This window comes from Trachemys scripta, chromosome 1 (genome assembly GCF_013100865.1).
Source record: "Trachemys scripta elegans isolate TJP31775 chromosome 1, CAS_Tse_1.0, whole genome shotgun sequence".
Lineage (NCBI taxonomy): Eukaryota > Metazoa > Chordata > Testudines > Emydidae > Trachemys > Trachemys scripta.
Window position 1 is genome coordinate 127571178 of NC_048298.1, and position 17409 is coordinate 127588586.

Here is a 17409-nt window from a genome sequence, read left to right on the forward strand (position 1 = left end):
AATGATGCCATTCAGGGATGGTTGGGGGGGGGGCTTCAGAATGCCCCCCAAGTTTTGTATAGGAGGTTTCCTCCCAAGTGGAGCTCTTAACTACAGCATGGCAACTGTGTGGAATGTGAGTTCTACAGAGGAGAGGTGCTGCTCCCTGCCTCTGGGACAGGGAGTCAGCATTTTGTTTACAACAGAAGTGGGGTGATTAAGATAAGAAAGGGTGGGTGATTAAATTAAGGATCTAGTGCTTGGGAAACCTGGTATCTGGCTGCTCAAAATCAGCAGCCAAGCGGTCTGCCTCAACACTCCACCCCTGAGCAAACCTTTCACCCTTAGCTTCACAAAGATTGCACAATGTAGAGCACGAAGCTATGACCATGGGAATATTATCTTCATTGTCTAACCTGCCATAAAGACATCACCAACACACCTTTAATCTGCCAAACGTACATTTCACAGTCATCTGGCACCTACTCAGCCTGTTGTTGAACTGCTCCTTACTGTTGTCCAGGTTTCCTGAGCTCTGTAGTAGGCAAGGGCTCAGAAGAAATACAGCCAAGTCCTCTGAGCCAAGGTTACATTCAGAAAAGAGGGGGATTTGAGGGGCATAGATGAAAAGAAGGGGCCAAAACCCAGGGAAGTAATAGCAGTGGTATAGAGAAGTTCCCACTCTACCTGTGGTACTTATGTGGCCCCCATCACCATATTATCTGAGTACCTCACAATATCTAACCTATTTCTCCTCACAGCCCTTCAGCGAGGTAGAGTAGTGCTGTTATCCCCATTGTACAGATGGGGCACTGAGTCACAGAGAGACTAAAGGACAGATTTTCAAAGGTATTTTAGGCACCTACTGGGATTTTCAAAAACACCTGGAATGTTAGGTGCTTTGTAAACCCCACTAAATACTTAGCTGCATCTTTGGGTGCCTAAAAGGCTTTGAAACTCCATCCCTAAAGCACTGTCCTGAGATGAGACAGGGCATCTATGGGGGGAGTAGAACCCAGGTCTCGCTCCCTATCCACTGGACCAGCCTCTCTCTCAGCTGCATGCTGCAAAGAAAGAGGACTCAGATAGGAGCAAAACCAAGGCCTGTTCTCTGAGACTCCAGCAAAGAGTCCGAGGTGATTGGGAAGGATGTCGTGGTTGACAGCATGAAAAGCAGCACAGAAGTCAGGAAGGATGAAGAAAGAAAGAGAATGAGAGTTAGATGAGAAGAGATCACTTAACCCCAAAGGGGTGGCAAGTTCTGCCCCCTGTTGAGTTGTAGAGCAATGGCTGCTGTGCAATTTTACTACCTTTTAACTGAAAACCTTTCTCTTTTGTCATTTTTTGTTCTGAGTTCGAGAAAACAAAGGAATGAGAGTGTCATATAAGTATCAGATGTGTTTATGCCTCATTCTTAGGGTTTCAGCTGTATTAAGGCCAATTCCAGAACAAAACAGAAATTGCATCCACAGAGTCCATAACGCTGACGATTGTTGTCATGAATTGTATTATTCACTGGGCACCATCTGTGTGCTCAGCACTGTTCAGAATATGCCAGAAAATGTAGTCCCTGAGCTGATGCATGTAACTTGTGTAGCCCTGGATAAGATGGCTCAAATATTTAAGTATGAAGTGTATAGCTATTGAGCACATGTTAATATCTTCCATGGAGATGCTGATGGCAATAGAAGTTGTACATGATTAAGGACTAGACGATTTGACCTTCCAAATTTTTTTTAAAGAGGAAGAGCTGCCCAGAGCTCCTGTGCCTGTTTATTTTCCTTTCCTGCCTGCCATGGCTCTGATATACCTCAGAAGCCTCCATTTTTTTTTCCCTCAGCTTTAAAATGTGGAATTTTCTTGGTATTCGGTTTTAAATATTTTCCTGTGAGAACTGCAACTCAATCACTGTAATGTTGTGTTAAGAGCTTTCGGGAAAGGAACTAGTCTTCAGGGCTGGCCTTAGGGAAAATGGTACCCTGGGTGAACTTGTATTTTTGCACCGCCCCCCCCCCATCACTCCTGGCCCCCACGGGCTCCCTGGGCTTTCTCCCTCCCCATTGCCTCTGGGCTCCACTGCCTCCCTCAGTGTTTAATTTGTATTGAAAGAGATGCCAGACCTCATCCCCGGCACAAATTAAGCTCTGGCAGGGTAGCCTGATACTGGCGAGTGGTGGCCAGGCACCCAGCTCTGAAGGCAACGCCAGCAGCAGCAAAGAAGTAAGGGTGGCATGATATATGGTGTATTGCTACCCTTACTTCTGCGCTGCTGTTGTGGCTTGTGGTGCCTGGTGCTCAGCATATGGCTCAAGGTGGGCTTCACACTGTCACACGGAGGCTGCATCTTGCCAGAGCCCACAGCCCTCTTGCATCCCTCTGGCCACTCCTGGCTCATCGGAGCACCATTTCAGATTTTGGGGTGGTGGTGAAATAAAACTTTAACTATGGTTCCAGGGACTACTTAGGCACCTGAAAACTCTAGGGTTTTTGCAGATAATAACTGAGGAATTAGCTGACAGGAGCACTCTAATTGTTATATAAAAAAGATAAAATATATATAAACTCCCATTAAAGCCATGTTTAAAGTTTATATGTGAATTTGGAACAATCAGGAAATAATACAGCAAGATATTCCCAATCCCAAGCCTTGAGGTATCAGTTCTGGAGTTCTAACACTGATATCAGAAACACGTCTGATACTTTGTACACTATCTTTATCAGAGATAAATAAAATCTGCTTACTTTCTCTAACAGACACTCTGTGTTACTGCCATTATCTACTCTATTTTAGTCAATTTTTTCAGTAAAAACATAATTTTAACATGTGATTAAGGGTTTTTTCTTTTTTATTAAGAAAAGGAATTTATTTTTCTAATTATTTTGGCATTTATGTTTAATGTCACAATCATGTATGCGACTCACTAACATTTGACTCCATCATTGCTATTTGTGTCATAGTTGGAACTGCATTTATTTTCATGCAAATTAAGTTATTTAACAGATATAACTAAAATACAATTTGAAAATAAGCAACCTTCATCGGCTCAGTGTCTAAAGTTATGTGTTTAGCTAATGTTTTGTAAACTGGCACTGCTAAGGTTAGTACAAGCTAAAGTTACATTCTAGAAAGATACTATTATTTGATTGTACCACTTTAAATAATGAATGACAAAGCACAATACGATAATAAAAGTAATAATGATAATTACTCCAGCCAGGACAGGTTAGGCATTTTAGAACTCACTACTCAAAGAATTAAATTTAAGCATAAGAGAGAAATAAAATTATGAAATGCATAGACCAGTCAAAAAACTAAAACAACAGCACTTTGAAAGAATACAATTACAGAGAATAGATGTGCATTGCAGGAAGTACCAACAAGTAACAACAACAATATAAGTATGTGTTGGGGGTGAGTGTGAAAGAGACAAGTGAGCTGGGGGAGTAGATGAGAGACCCCACGCTGCTCCTTTAAGAGAGCCGCACTCGCCAGTCTGAAGGAACACTCCTTCAGACACAGCAGTAGCCGCCAGCAGCTCTGTCCCACTCTTGGTGAGCCCTATCCACCCCATGCTCTGTGGAGATGGGGTACATGGATAGAGGGGGGCAGGGGACACCCTGATAACAGTGCACCTTCTTCCCCTCCCCTCGTGCAGCAAACAGGAAGCTCCTAGGAGCAGCTGGCCAGGGGCTGCCCCAAGGCCAGGGGCAGAAGCCGTGGGGCTGCAGAAACCAGCAGAGGGAGGAGCACCCCTCCTCCAGAGATACCCCGGGCTTTCACCCAGTTTATCTGTGCCTAAGGCCAGCCCTGCTAGTCTTTAAACAGAAGTGAAAACAGTGTTGCCAACTCTCATGATTTTGTCATGAGTCGCACAATAATTGTTTTCCTTAAAGCCCCAACTCCTGGAGTCAAGTGGATATGTGATGATTTCAGCCATCATTCTTAAAGAAATGTTTTGTAAAATGTTTTTAGCCTTCGTAGCTGTGGGGAAAGCTTCAAAATGTGACCTCAGTCCACCCTAAGGGCTCAAAAAGCAGAAGGCAGATATAAAGATTACCAAATCTATTATTTTTACATAATATCATGATTTTGGGTGAGCCTGATTCATGATTTTTGGACATTTGGGGTTGGCAATACTGTGAAAGTGACTTGAAATTTCACTCCTGTTTAAAGGCAGTTTGTAGTCTATTATTTGTAGTGAGGTAACACCCCTAGTGCCCCAGGCAGGTGCCCTAGTACAATGTTTCCAAAAATTAAACGATCTATTCAAGCCTGGTGAACAGCAAAAGAGTTACCTTGGTTTTTTTTTCTACACTTGTTTGTCTATGTATTCAAGAGTTAGTAACAAAGTAAGAATATACATTACAATTTTAAACCTAAGGAGTGTCCCTTAAGTGACTTGACACAAGATATTCTAACATGTTTGTATCAGAGATGGGTGGGTCTAATATTTATTTTAATTTTCTTTCTTTATATAGGAATTAGATGCAGTGCTCCTGTCAGCTAATTTCTAAATTATTTGTAAAAAACCACCACCAACAAAAACCCAAACTAGACTTTTCAGGTGCCTTAGTAGCCGGTAGAATCAAAGTTAAAGACCCCCCCCCCACACACACACAACTGAAATGGTGCCCCTAGCAAGAAAACCTGGCACTCAAGGCCTAATAACAGTCTTTTGCATGGGCCAGTTCAGGATGAATTTAGAGAATACTAAATTCCCATCCATGCGTGATGGTTTCCCTTTGCCTGGTGTGAGTACTGGAGTCCAGACCGCCCTCTTTCTGTCAGCGTAGTTGCCCCCCCCCCCTGTCCTTTTATTTAAAGCTGGAATGTAAGGGTAAGAAGTGAGAAGATGATGATAATAAAAGAGGCAAGGAGGCGCTGCTAGGCTAGGAAGGCGAGGCAAGCGCAGCTGCAGCTCTAGCGCGCGCTCTCTTTCCCTGCTTCTGTCTTCGCTCCCTAAGTTCCAAGGGGATCCTGAAGCCAGGCAGCGCCCCCGGTGAAGCCCGACAGAGGCGATCCATGCTCACGGTAGGGAAAGACATCGCAACACCCTACCCCAAATATCCCGTGATTGCCTTAAAGCGCCACTACCTAATTGGGCTCCCTGCGGCATAGCTCAGGGGCGCAAAGGAAGAGGTCGAGCGAGGGGGGTACAGACCCTGGGGAGGGCAGGCAGGAATCCCGCTGCTTTGCATTAGGCGCTGCTGTGTGTGCGCGGGCGGCGGGAGGGGGTGCCTAGAGTTCATTCATAGCGAGGAGTGGACCAGCTGCCCCTCCGCCGCTTTTATCTTCTTAGGATCAACGGGAAGAAGCAGCAGCAGCTGCTGTTGCAGCGTGTCAATTGCAGTTCAGCGCACCCTGGTCTTAGCGCCGGGACCAGAAACGGGAGTATAACCCGCCAGGGCGGGACGGGCTAGTCTGCACCCTCTTCGCCTGCCTGTCCTCCTCTGCCCTTGGCATGTGGGCGTGTGCGCGCGCAAAGGTTGCGCCCAGCACTCGCTGCAAGAGGCAGAGACAGGCAGGACAACTCTGCCCCCACCTCCTGTCTCAACGCCGGCCGGATATATAGTGTCAGCGGCTGGAAGAGGAGGAGAGAAGAGGTTTTGTGTGCCCCCCCGTCCCCCTTGCCTAGAGTTGCTTGTGATCGGGGAGGCGGGGGAAGCGTTTTGGAGCCGGGAATGGATCGGAAACGGTAACGAAGGTAACAGCCGCTGGAAAATGGGGACAGTCCGGGATTCAGCCCAGCGGAGTCTTTTCGCCTTTCGCCCTCGCGGCGGGTAAAGGGAGGAGGACGGGAGTGAGAGAGCCTGGCTTGGGGTGGGGCTGCTTTGGGCGCGCGAGAGGGAAAGGAGCCGGGGTTGCTCGGGTTGGGCTCAGTTTGGGAGCGAGGGCTGGGAGGACACAAACCGCAATCCAACGACGCTGCTGACTTTCATAGCGGGTAAGTGTAGAGCTTGAAGGAGAGACACGCCCGGACTGGGGACTCTCGGGGGTGCTTTAAAGCAGAGGGGCCGGGTATGCCAAAGCCAATGGAAACGGGGGCTGTGCTGGTACCTGACTCTCCATCGCACACGAATCTGTCCTAGGCTGGCTAGTGATCATCTCCAGCCCCTGCACGTTTACTCTCCTGGGCTTCTCCTTGGGAGAGTTGAACATGAAGTGCAGACATATGACTGAGGACAAGAATGTCATGAGTGGATAGTCACGCTCTGTTTCACAACCTTAAGATTTGCTCTAGGGAGAAATAGAGACTTTGTGGTGCAGTGAGGAGACCCAATATGCTTTTTTTTTTTTTTTTTAAGGTGCTTTTAAACTTGTAGGTTTCTCCTTCCACTCCTTATTTTTTTTCCTGCCCATCAGTCAGTATAAAGAACAGCATATGATACAAAGCTTGGACACAACTATTTAGATTGGGAGGAGATATAATTATGATCCCCACAATCACTATTTTTGCTCACATTTTATTACAACTACAGTGCTTCCAGGAAACAGCATACATTCTTCAATATGAAGACATATCCTTAATTTTAAATTGGGTTCCTAACTGTTCCTAAATCTGAGATGATCTTCAATTTTTCAGGAATAAGAGGCATCTCTTTGTGCTGTGTTTGTATAGCACTTTGAAAATGCTTGCTGATAAAGTACAGTTAAAGTGCTAACTTTTGTGCAATAATAATGAATTTGCCTCTGTGCCTGTAAAGGACTTAGCTAGAGAAAAGGAGCAGGAAATTATCAAGTACAGCCTTATCTTTGTAATAATAAATTGAACAGCTATTGCTCCATCCAATTGTTTTATCATCCCAAAACTTTGGTGAGCAGATTAGGCACATCAATTGATAATTAAGATTGTAATTTTGAGACAGCTGTAAAGGCTTTCTGTATACCCCAAATTTCCACCCAGTTCTGACACTTGAATTGGTGTTAAAACAAAAAGGAACTGAAGTATAAACAAACCCAAAAGGTGTGTCAACATTCATGAGTTTTTAGGAGTTTTTCAATCAGAAGTCACAAGTTATGATATCCCCTTTGCAGACTAGTCAGTTTACTGCATTTCTCTGCACTCTGGATTCCTCAGCTCCACCCAAGTGGCTGAGCACATGTTATTATTTATGTTACAGGCACATATCATTGTGGCTCTTTTATCTGAAGCTATAGTGTCTGAAACGTAGCTAGCAGCCAATATAGATTGTGTTCATTATTGCTAGAGTGCTAACGCAATGTTCCTACTAAACAGGGAAATTGCTTCTCTGTGTGTGTCTATGTCTATATAATAGAGAGAAGTCTCATCTATCATAGGGGTAATCATAGTGATTTCTTAGTTAAGGTTGCACTGAGATTTGCACTTAAAACTGGTCTAAATCCTCTCTCTAATATAATTTAGTGATTGAATTTAGTCTAAAAAATTGACACAATAACTCTCCGGTGTTGCATGTTCTATGTAATAAGTTTTAGTAAGATACTTACCAATTTTTGTAGCAGCAACATTTGAAAATGCTCCCTTTTTGAAATTTTTGCAATGTTTTCTTCATATAAAATTATATTTTTTGTGGGATGTGGGGGGTGGGAGGGAGAGAAAGGATCCTTTAGTTAAACAACCACACTCCCCATAAACTCCACACTTAACACTCCTGCATATTCAGATGATAGTTCAGCAAGGTGTATTTTTAAAACACAGTGGCTAAAAAGTTAATGAACGTTTAAAAAACAAAACAAAATAACATTGTGTAGATAGGAGAATATGTGAGTTGGTCAAGGTGAATTTCTAGAGAGGCTGATAGGCTTGTAGAGAAGGCCAGGAGAGTTGTGGGTCTCTGACAACCAGGCCTTTAACCTGCATCTCTGCTACAGAGACATCTCTGCTGAAGCCTCCTGTGATTTCTCAGAGGTCAGCCTTGGTCTGGCAGGCCTGTGGTAGCCCTTTGGGCTGGGACTCAGCTGCTGGGCTTAAGGACTGTGAGGGAGGAAGACTATGTGTTGTGGGGAAGGAAGGGGTATAGATATGGGGGAATGAATAAGGGGCCATGGATAATGTGAGGTGGAGGCACAGAAGTGGTTACTGCAGCAGAGCTGGGGAGCAGAGGTGAGCAGCAGAGCTCCTCACTGTCTCCCTGGTCCACTGGTCTCCAGACCTGCTGTAGAGCAGTTCCCTGCTTATAGTGGGCAGTCGGGTCTCCCTAGTTACATGGGCCTTCCAACTGCATTGCACAGAGAAAATTATTTCCCCCCTTTATTTGTATAGTTGCTTTAATGACCATTTATTTTGATCCATAAAAGGAAATGATCATATAAATAAAGGGGAAAGATAATTTTCTATTTGGAATGGAAATGAGGGAACCAGGCAACCAGCTGCGACTAAGAAGCTGGGCTCTGTGGGTGGGGCTGGGAAGTGGTGGGCAGTGGGATCAGAGACTTGGTCTCTGATATCTGTTTGATACAATGCATTTTCAGTGCATATATTATTTGGCTATGTTGGACTTAGGGGAAAACGGCAGGGAGATAGTTGCATATTCTGCATTCTGTTCACGGTGCTCTCTGCCTGAATTTGGACACACTCCTTTTTGATTAGTCAAAGAGTTAAACATTTTAGGCACTGTGGGTAAAATTGTCAACAGCACCAAAGTCACTTAGACTCAAGGGCTAGATCTACAAAGGGATTTATGCATGTCACTGCCACTTTACCCAATAGGCCAGTAGTTAGACAGTCCCCCAGGATGTGGGACACCTCGGTTCAAATCCCTGCTCTGCCTGATATGGAGTAGGGACTGGAACTAGAGTGACCAGAGGTCCCAGTTTTATAGGGACAGTTCTGATATTCAGGGCTTTGTCTTATATAGCCACCTATTACCCCCCATACCTGTCCCGATTTTTCACACTTGCTATTTGATCACCTTCACTGGAACCCATGTGACTCCCCCTACCAGGCAATAGTCATTTGATCTCTCTCTGGTTACTGCCGGTCTCACTACCTCATGTAAGAGAGGGTATTACTTTCTGGCTCTATGAATTTTTGCCCAGTTCAGAAAAATGTTATGTGCTTATCTACAATGGGACTTAAGCATGCTGAATCAGGGCCGTAGGAGTCTAACTGTAAGAACCAAGGCTTTGGCCCAGTGATGCCAGCCTCACACTGGGTAGTATCTTATCCCATAAGAATGAAGAATCAGGGCCTTAGAAATTAGCTACACGATCATAGTGATGTTTTCACTCTGGCTTAGTCTGATCTCTCTTTGTGAGGGAACCTGAGCTGCTGTTTGGGCTACTGGGGCTCCATCGCTGTGCGCTCTGGTATAATTCCAACATGGCTTAGAATGCATGGTAGCTACTTCAGGGCTAACTCTGGCCTTCAGACACATCTGGCACAGATTCATTTTCATTTTGCTATTACAGGCAATATTTATAACAGAGGCATCTTCTGCCTTTTTTTATATTCTCCCTTCACCTGTCTTTTTGTGTTTTGCCAAGCATGTAACTCCTATTTTTTTTCTGACACCATCTGAGTTAGCATTTTATCCTGTTTTTACTTTTTTCAACAAATTATTTTTCGAATCAGTGCTTCCAAATTGCTGATGACCCTTCAGAAAAGATAATAGCTATTGGGTGATGTCTTTATACAGAACATGGTATCAAAAATCATGGTTAATTGTGTCGCTGCACAGTAAATAGTCAACAATACATTTTTGTAACTAAGACAAATTATGGTTTGACCACGTAATTAGTCTCCCATTGAGTAATTATTGGTGTGCTGGGAATCCTTTTCTTTTCTCTAATCATTGACTGAGTTTGTTTTATTAAAACACTTGGGCACTATTGAAGGCTTGGTAAGAATTTCTGTAATCTGACTACAAGCATGTTCAGATATAATATAATACTTTCTCTCTCTTTTCACAAGATTCAACTGTACATACAATCACCTGAATATACATGCGTAGAATTGGGAATGCAAGTGGTGAATAATCACAAAAGGCTAGATTCTTCCATCCTTGCTCAGAGTGAGTAGCACCCTTACTGCTCCACAAGTTGTGTGGTCATACCTCACTCTTCTTGTTTTCGACTTGCCAGGAATCAAAGCGGAATAACTGGGCCCATAGGATGTGTAGTGTATTAGAGCCTTTTCCTGAATTGAACTTTATTTTTATTATGTAGGCCTGATTCTGTCATCCTTGTGTTCACTGAAAAGTAGCTTATTCCTCAAGAAGTCCGATTTGAAGTTAATGGGACAACTTGCAGGATAAAGTACTACTCAGTATGTGGAAGGGTGGTACTTACAGTTAGGACCCTGATTCAATATAGCACTTCACCACATGCTGAAGTCCCACTGAAGTAAAGCACAGGTGTAAGTGCTTTGCTGAAGCAAGGCTAAAATCTATAGAACCAGATTCTGATACCCTCACTTACATGAGGTAGTACCTTTATGTCCAGCTCTTCAAAGATATTTAGGTGCCTAACTTTCCATTGACTTCAAATACCTTTGAGGATCTGGGTCTTACTCCAGATTAGTCCTGTTGACTTCAGCAGGGCTATTTCAGGAATAAGTAGGGTGTCCAGATAGCAAGTGTGGAAAAATTGGGACAGGGGTTGGGGGGGCAATAGGTAAGAGCCCACAAAATCGGGACTGTCCCTATAAAATCGGGACATCTGGTCACCCTAGGAATAAGGAACTAATCAACATGAGTAGGGGTGTCAGAACCTGGCCAGTATTCAGACCCTGAAATAAAAGTGGCTTGATTTCCAGAGGTGTATGCCCACTTTTATTTAGGTGACTACTATCGACGTAGAAGCCTATCTTTAAACACACAGGTTTGTAAGTTGGAGCCTCTGTTTTTTAGTATCAGAGGGGTAGCCGTGTTAGTCTGAATCTGTAAAAAGCAACAGAGGGTCCTGTGGCACCTTTAAGACTAACAGAAGTATTGGGAGCATAAGCTTTCGTGGGTAAGAACCTCACTTCTTCAGATGCAAGTAATGGAAATCTCCAGAGGCAGGTATAAATCAGTATGGAGATAACAAGGTTAGTTCTGTTTTTTAGTAACCCAAGCTCCACTATCAGTCTTTAGTAAATTTGTTGTACAAATAACTTTTTATAATTGATAATGTCTTTAATACCAAATGTATACCACAGCACGTATATAGAGTTCATTATAACTACCCCCCCTGATGTGTGAGGTATAAAAATTAAATAAAAGAAAAGGATACATTTTTGGATTGAAAAATCATGAAACATTTTCTATCCATCTTAGTGTAAAATGCCAGCTGACACCAAAATTAAATTTGGAACAACTAAATTGGCAGTGTCCTTTTGCTTTACCTGTCTTGACACAATTGCAAAGCCTTTCAGTAAAAGGAATGAAAGGTTCTTTACTTTCACTGTAGCATCTGTAAAAGAGTGCTGTAGCCTCTGCTGAAATGCTGTTTGGTTAATTCCTATAATACTCCTCCTTAGTGACTCCCAAGAGAGAGATTCCTATGTTATACACAGACACTTAGGTCACTATTTTTCCTTTCTCTGTTAGTGGAGGCACACCAATTACTAAAATGAATATATCGGAAGGTTAATAATGGGAAACAGAACCACGGTTGGTAGTAGCCAAAATTTGATTCCATTTAATGGCTTCTTGGTGGTATATGTGAAATGAGTTGGTCTCAGTTCTCCTAGTGCACAGCTACCCATATCACAAAATCCAAGGCTACAGTTGACTGTAACTTCACTTTAATAAAGAAGCCAAGGGCTGAATGACTATGGTGACAGCGTATGCCTGTCCTCTTACTCTCTTGTATTTGTTTCTAGTTTAAAATATAACATAGCTTATCATTAATAGGTTAGCCTTACTTACCAAGCACTGCAATGGTAACATGGCAAAAGATGGAAGCTTTAGCAGCCAGCTTTGTTTTAATGACCTGGAGCCAGTCTAATGTTATACTGTAATGAGCTGTTTCAGCTGTCTCTACCAATGCTACAGGATAACAATGAGGTGCAGATACCATGGAGATGGGTGCAGTATAAATATTCAAATGGAAAAGACTGCACTTATCACAGGTACGATGAATGCTGGTATTACAGCAAACTGTTCTCCACAGACACTGTAGTCACAAGTGTTGCTCCAGCATATTTGGTTCCAGCTATGTAATTTCTCACCTTCACATGTTTCTTGGAAGTACCAGCAACCCTGTGTCTCTTACAGAAAACAGAGCATAGTTTCTAATTTTCTATTGTCTTCAGGCATTCAGGCAGTGGCAGAAGGGAGAAAATGAGTCGTACTTTCCACCCATTTTGGGATTGAACATCTGTAATTGTGCACCCTGAGCTCTGCTCCAAGCTACACTTGTAAATCTCAGGTCATTCTGTAGTGGAGGGTTTTGTTTCAGTCTTCAGAAGCATCTCACTTGAAGCACTTCCACAGTTTGTGGCAAGCCTTTAATAAACTACAACAGGACTAATATTTTTTTTGGCTGACTTCTTTGCTGCTGCCAAGTCCTGATTTGAAATGGAGGGCATCCTCATCATCATACAGACTGACTTTCCTTGGGCCTCCCACTGATTTCACAGTAGCCAGGATTTCACCCCGGACTTGTTCATACATCTGTGGAATCGCTGTTTTTAGCCACATAACTCAATCATAAGTCAATGAGTTTCACAGATCATGCATTGAATTGTTGGTTTTCAGTGGCACTTTATAAGCCAGTCTCTGATCAATTACCTAATTCATCATTATCGAACCATTATTGAATGTAATTGATGTGAAGTGCCCAAGTGCTTTGTTATCCAACACATTAGGAAATGATTGGGGTTGTGTTGATCTCCACAGTGAATGAGGCTTTCATCCTGTATAAATACTCTGTCTACCACAGGAAACCTGACTCTTCAATTGATTGTCTCTGTCCAAATTTCTAAACTGGTGACCGAAGAATACCTTCGGATTTCCCTTTGCTGAGAACAGTTGCAACCTGACTGCTTTTACCTCTGGACTTGTGGGCAGCAGAGAAATGGGTTGTCTGCTTTCTGGCAGATTCTGTGGTATTCACACAGAACCACAGACACGGATAGCTCTGCAGTCTAGTGCTGGAGCCAATATATTCCCCTTTGGACAAAACCACTTAATTACCAGCTTCAGTTTTCTTTGGAAGAAATCTCTGATTCTGACTACTTTACCTGTCATTTCATGCTTTTTTGCTGCATGGATTCTTTCTTTGTGGATTTGTTTGCACTTCTCCATAGACTTCATCAGCTTGCCATCTTCAGGAAGAAATTAAAACAAGCCTCTAGTCTGGTCAGGGCTCTGGTATAAGATGAGACTGTCTACTGCAGGTCATCTGCTCTAAGTACTCATTACCTTTTTCCATACTGGTTACTCGGGGGCAAATTGTCTGAGATGATTGCCTTGCTTGGAATCTGTTGCATTCTGAGCGTATGCCTTTGTTTTCATCCAGAATAAGCACGTGTTTGTTTTTTGTTTTTTTTTAAAACCAGAGATACCAGGACATTTTTGCTCTGTCCTGACATAGACATCTTTAGTCAAATTCTGCAGAGCCTGTCAACCCCAGTGGCAAATATTTGGGGCCCCAAATTCCTCCAAATTGCTACCATACCTAACTCAAGTTCTGGGGAATTTGTCTACATACCCTTAAATACCTGCTCACTGACTGACATCCCCCCCACCCCAATCCCTAAATGTCCTAGAGTTATTCCAGTTTAGGCCATAAAGTCTCAGGTCATGATGAGGATCCTAGATGATCTGTTAACTTGATGGCATGCATCACATACTGTTACAGACAGCGGTCCCAATTTACTGCCTGTCATTTCCGGCATTTCACCTCGTTCACCCACTTCTTCCATCACCAGGCCGACCGAGGAGTTGAGAGGTTTAACTGAACCCATAAAGAAGGATTGACTTTGCATCTGAGCCACAGACTCACCCCTTCTATTTGGCACTTCACTGACCCTTCTCTACTACCATAAGGCTATGCATTCTACTACCATGCATTCTCTTGCCTCCTTCATGCTTGGAAGGGAATTTAACTGCCCCATTCTTAAGTTGCCTCGGCATGGGCAGGACCGCTAAAAGGTTATTATTTTTATGCATGCATAATCGAATTCCCCAAAGTGTTTAATTACAGGGGCCAAGTTAGCATACTATACAGGGAGCAGAAACTGGCTTCATACTGGTTTGGGCCTTTGAAGGTCTAGCAGTGTTTCTACTGAGTGACCACACTAGATGATACACAACTTGTATGCAAGTAATTCCTGATCTGCTGGCTACAGCACCATTCACTCTGTCAGCTGAAAGCTTGATGCTAAGGACACTTGGGTGAATCCTTGCATAACTCCCACAGCCACTGAAAGGCCCTGATTGGGCATCACTCGCCACTTTCAAACCTGTTACAGAGGACTTCATACACTCTTCTTCGGCTCAGACAAGATGAGCTCTATTTCAGGACTATACAATGATGACACCTGAAAACCAGGACATTGGACTCTACCAAGAGTAACAAAATTGTTTATCTTTGTTGTTGGTTTAAAATAATGGTTAGTGTGCCTTTAATTCTCAAGCCGTGCAAAGTTCATATGAACAAGATGTGGAAGTTTCAACAGCCACTTTTATTTTAGTAACTAGTAAACATTTAAATAGCAGCATATCTCAGTGCCCATCTCTTTCCCAATGCTATAGTTCCCCAGGTCAGGATTAAGGCACGTGGGCAGGGAAGACTGTTTGCCACTGTCTATGCGGTACCATTTAATTAGAATAAATAGAAAACTTCAGTCTCTAGGGTGTCATTTTAGTTATTCTTAAATTTGCCTTAAAATTGTATTATAACATCACAAAAATATTCTGAAACACCAGTCTTCCCAGCACTGATAATAGCCCAGTACTTTCCTAGCCTTTATATGTAACGGTACCCGCAGTCCTTTTAAAAACAAATATTCTGCTGTTCAATAACATTAATTTCCATGGCAACTTATGCATCTTGTGCTGCTGAAAGCTGTGAGATACAGACCCCTTTCTTAAAGGAACCCACCTCACTGTTATCTTATCCAGTGTTCAAATATCCACAGTATTTTAAAAGGAAAAAAAATCTTTAAATAAATGACTTGTCCAGGGTCAGCCTGGATTTCTGATTTGGTTGTCAGCAAGAAAATATTTCTGCAACTATTTTGTAGCCAAAATATTTTTTTTTTCTTTTTCATAAATTTGTAGTACATGTAAGACTGGCTTGGATGTTTTTGGGGGACAAATGGTATGTTTCCTTTTGCTGAGTTTATTTGTTGGAGCTGGTCCTGAAGTCTACTAGTGTTCCTCATTTCAATGCAAGATTCTCCCAGACTTGCTATCTTGATGGATATCCTCTGAGTGGAGGGGAGGCTGACCTTTGGCATTATGGATTCAGGGTTGTCAGTTCACTTGACAGGAATGCACTGTGTGGCCATTGCCACTTCCCCTTGTGTTTCTTAGCAGTGACACACCATGGTTTGAATTTGTAGTAGTTTGTTTTTTTTCTGTTTTTTGTTAAGTGTGTTTATTGTAAAGAGACCTGGCCACAATGTGTTCTACGTGGCAGAGCCAATGTTCACTGGGACCCAGATCAGTAAAGGGAGATGGCACAGTTAGAACCAACGTTGCAACAAAGTTAGTGGCTGAGTATGAGAAGAGCGGGCTACCTGGCTGTTTCTCAGTGCTTGAAATCTGGCCTTGAGTTCAGGCAGGAGGAAGACTCCTAGATGTTGTGTGGTTTCCCTTGACAGAAAAGCTGCTGATCTGATTTAACCCGTATTTAAAAATCCTGGCTGCATGGAGTATTCAGCATGGAAAAGCTACAGTTGAAAATGAAAACTAGCCTTCAGCATAATTTTTGCCTGTAAATGCCATTGAACAGCAAGTGGGGTCCCAAAAAGGCACTTGGAATTGAGTGTATGTGCGATGAAGCCATGGGCATGTTTCTGAAATGCAGAATGAGTCTAACTGGCTAAGTGTCAGAGGAGGAGTTTGAGCAAAGTAGCAGCCTGGTGGGCAAATTTTCCTCTTCTTTTGCTCTTTGGTGCCATTTATGAGGAAACTGAGAGGGAAGGAGGTCATTCTTCACTTTCAGCCTCAAGCCTGACCATTTCTCTCTCCCCCTTCTCAAATCCCGTCACTGACTTCCTTTCTCTCTTCATATAGAATCCTAGAATATCAGGGTTGGAAGGGACCTCAAGAGGTCATCTAGTCCAACGCCTTGCTCAAAGCAGGACCAATTCCCAACTAAATCATCCCAGCCAGGGCTTTGTCAAGCTGGGCCTTAAAAACCTCCAAGGAAGGAGATTCCACCACCTCCCTAAGTAACGCATTCCAGTGCTTCACCACCCTCCTAGTGAAATAGTGTTTCCTAATATCCAACCTAGACCTCCCCCACTGCAACTTGAGACCATTGCTCCTTGTTCTGTCATCTGGTACCACTGAGAACAGTCTAGATCCATCCTCTTTGGAACCCCCCTTCTGGTAGTTGAAAGCAGCTATCAAATCCCCTCTCATTCTTCTCTTCTGCAGACAAAACAATCCCAGTTCCCTCAGCCTCTCCTCATAAGTCATGTGCTCCAGCCCCCTAATCATTTTTGTTGCCCTCCGCTGGACTCTTTCCAATTTTTCCACATCTTTCTTGTAGTGTGGGGCCCAAAACTGGACACAGTACTCCAGATGAGGTCTCACCAATGTCGAATAAAGGGGAACGATCACGTTCCTCGATCTGCTGGCAATGCCCCTACTTATACAGCCCAAAATGCCGTTAGCCTTCTTGGCAACAAGAGCACACTGACTCATATCCAGCTTCTCGTCCACTGTAACCCCGAGGTCCTTTTCTGTAGAACTGCTACCTAGCCATTCGGTCCCTGGTCTGTAACAGTGCATAGGATTCTTCCGTCCTAAGTGCAGGACTCTGCACTTGTCCTTGTTGAACCTCATCAGTTTTTTTTTTTTTTTTTTTTTTTTTTTTTTTTTTTGGCCCAGTCCTCTAATTTGTCTAGGTCCCGCTGTATCCGATCCCTACCCTCCAGTGTATCTACCACGCCTCCCAGTTTAGTGTCATCTGCAAACTTGGTGAGAGTGCAGTCCACACCATCCTCCAGATCATTAATAAAGATATTAAACAAAACTGGCCCCAGGACCAACACTTGGGGCACTCCGCTTGAAACCGGCTGCCCACTAGACATGGAACCATTGATCGCTACCTGTTAAGCCTGATGATCTAGCCAGCTTTCTATCCACCTTACACTCCGTTGATCCAGCCCATACTTCTTTAACTTGGCGGCAAGAATACTGTGGGAGACCATATCAAAAGCTTTGCTAAAGTCAAGGAATAACACATCCACTGCTTTCCCCTCATCCACAGAGCCAGTTATCTCATCATAGAAGGCAATTAGGTTAGTCAGGCATGACTTCCCCTTGGTGAATCCATGCTGACTG

The 17409-nt window shown here is 43.4% G+C and overlaps 1 protein-coding gene across 5 annotated transcripts in view; it reads left to right on the forward strand.

Annotated features, from left to right (window-relative positions):
* The first annotated feature begins 4842 nt into the window (after nucleotides 1–4842).
* The window catches only part of FAR2 (fatty acyl-CoA reductase 2), a 224550-nt gene continuing 211983 nt past the window's right edge, over nucleotides 4843–17409 (forward strand). The window contains exons 1-2 of one of the 5 annotated variants that reach the window (XM_034784658.1): nucleotides 5539–5684; nucleotides 9873–9972. The gene's annotated coding sequence lies outside the window, so the exon portion shown is untranslated. Of the gene's footprint in view, nucleotides 5012–5538; nucleotides 5685–5835; nucleotides 5925–9872; nucleotides 9973–17409 lie in introns of those variants that run through there. The other 4 variants (XM_034784667.1, XM_034784676.1, XM_034784651.1 and 1 more) reach the window with 4 other exon arrangements.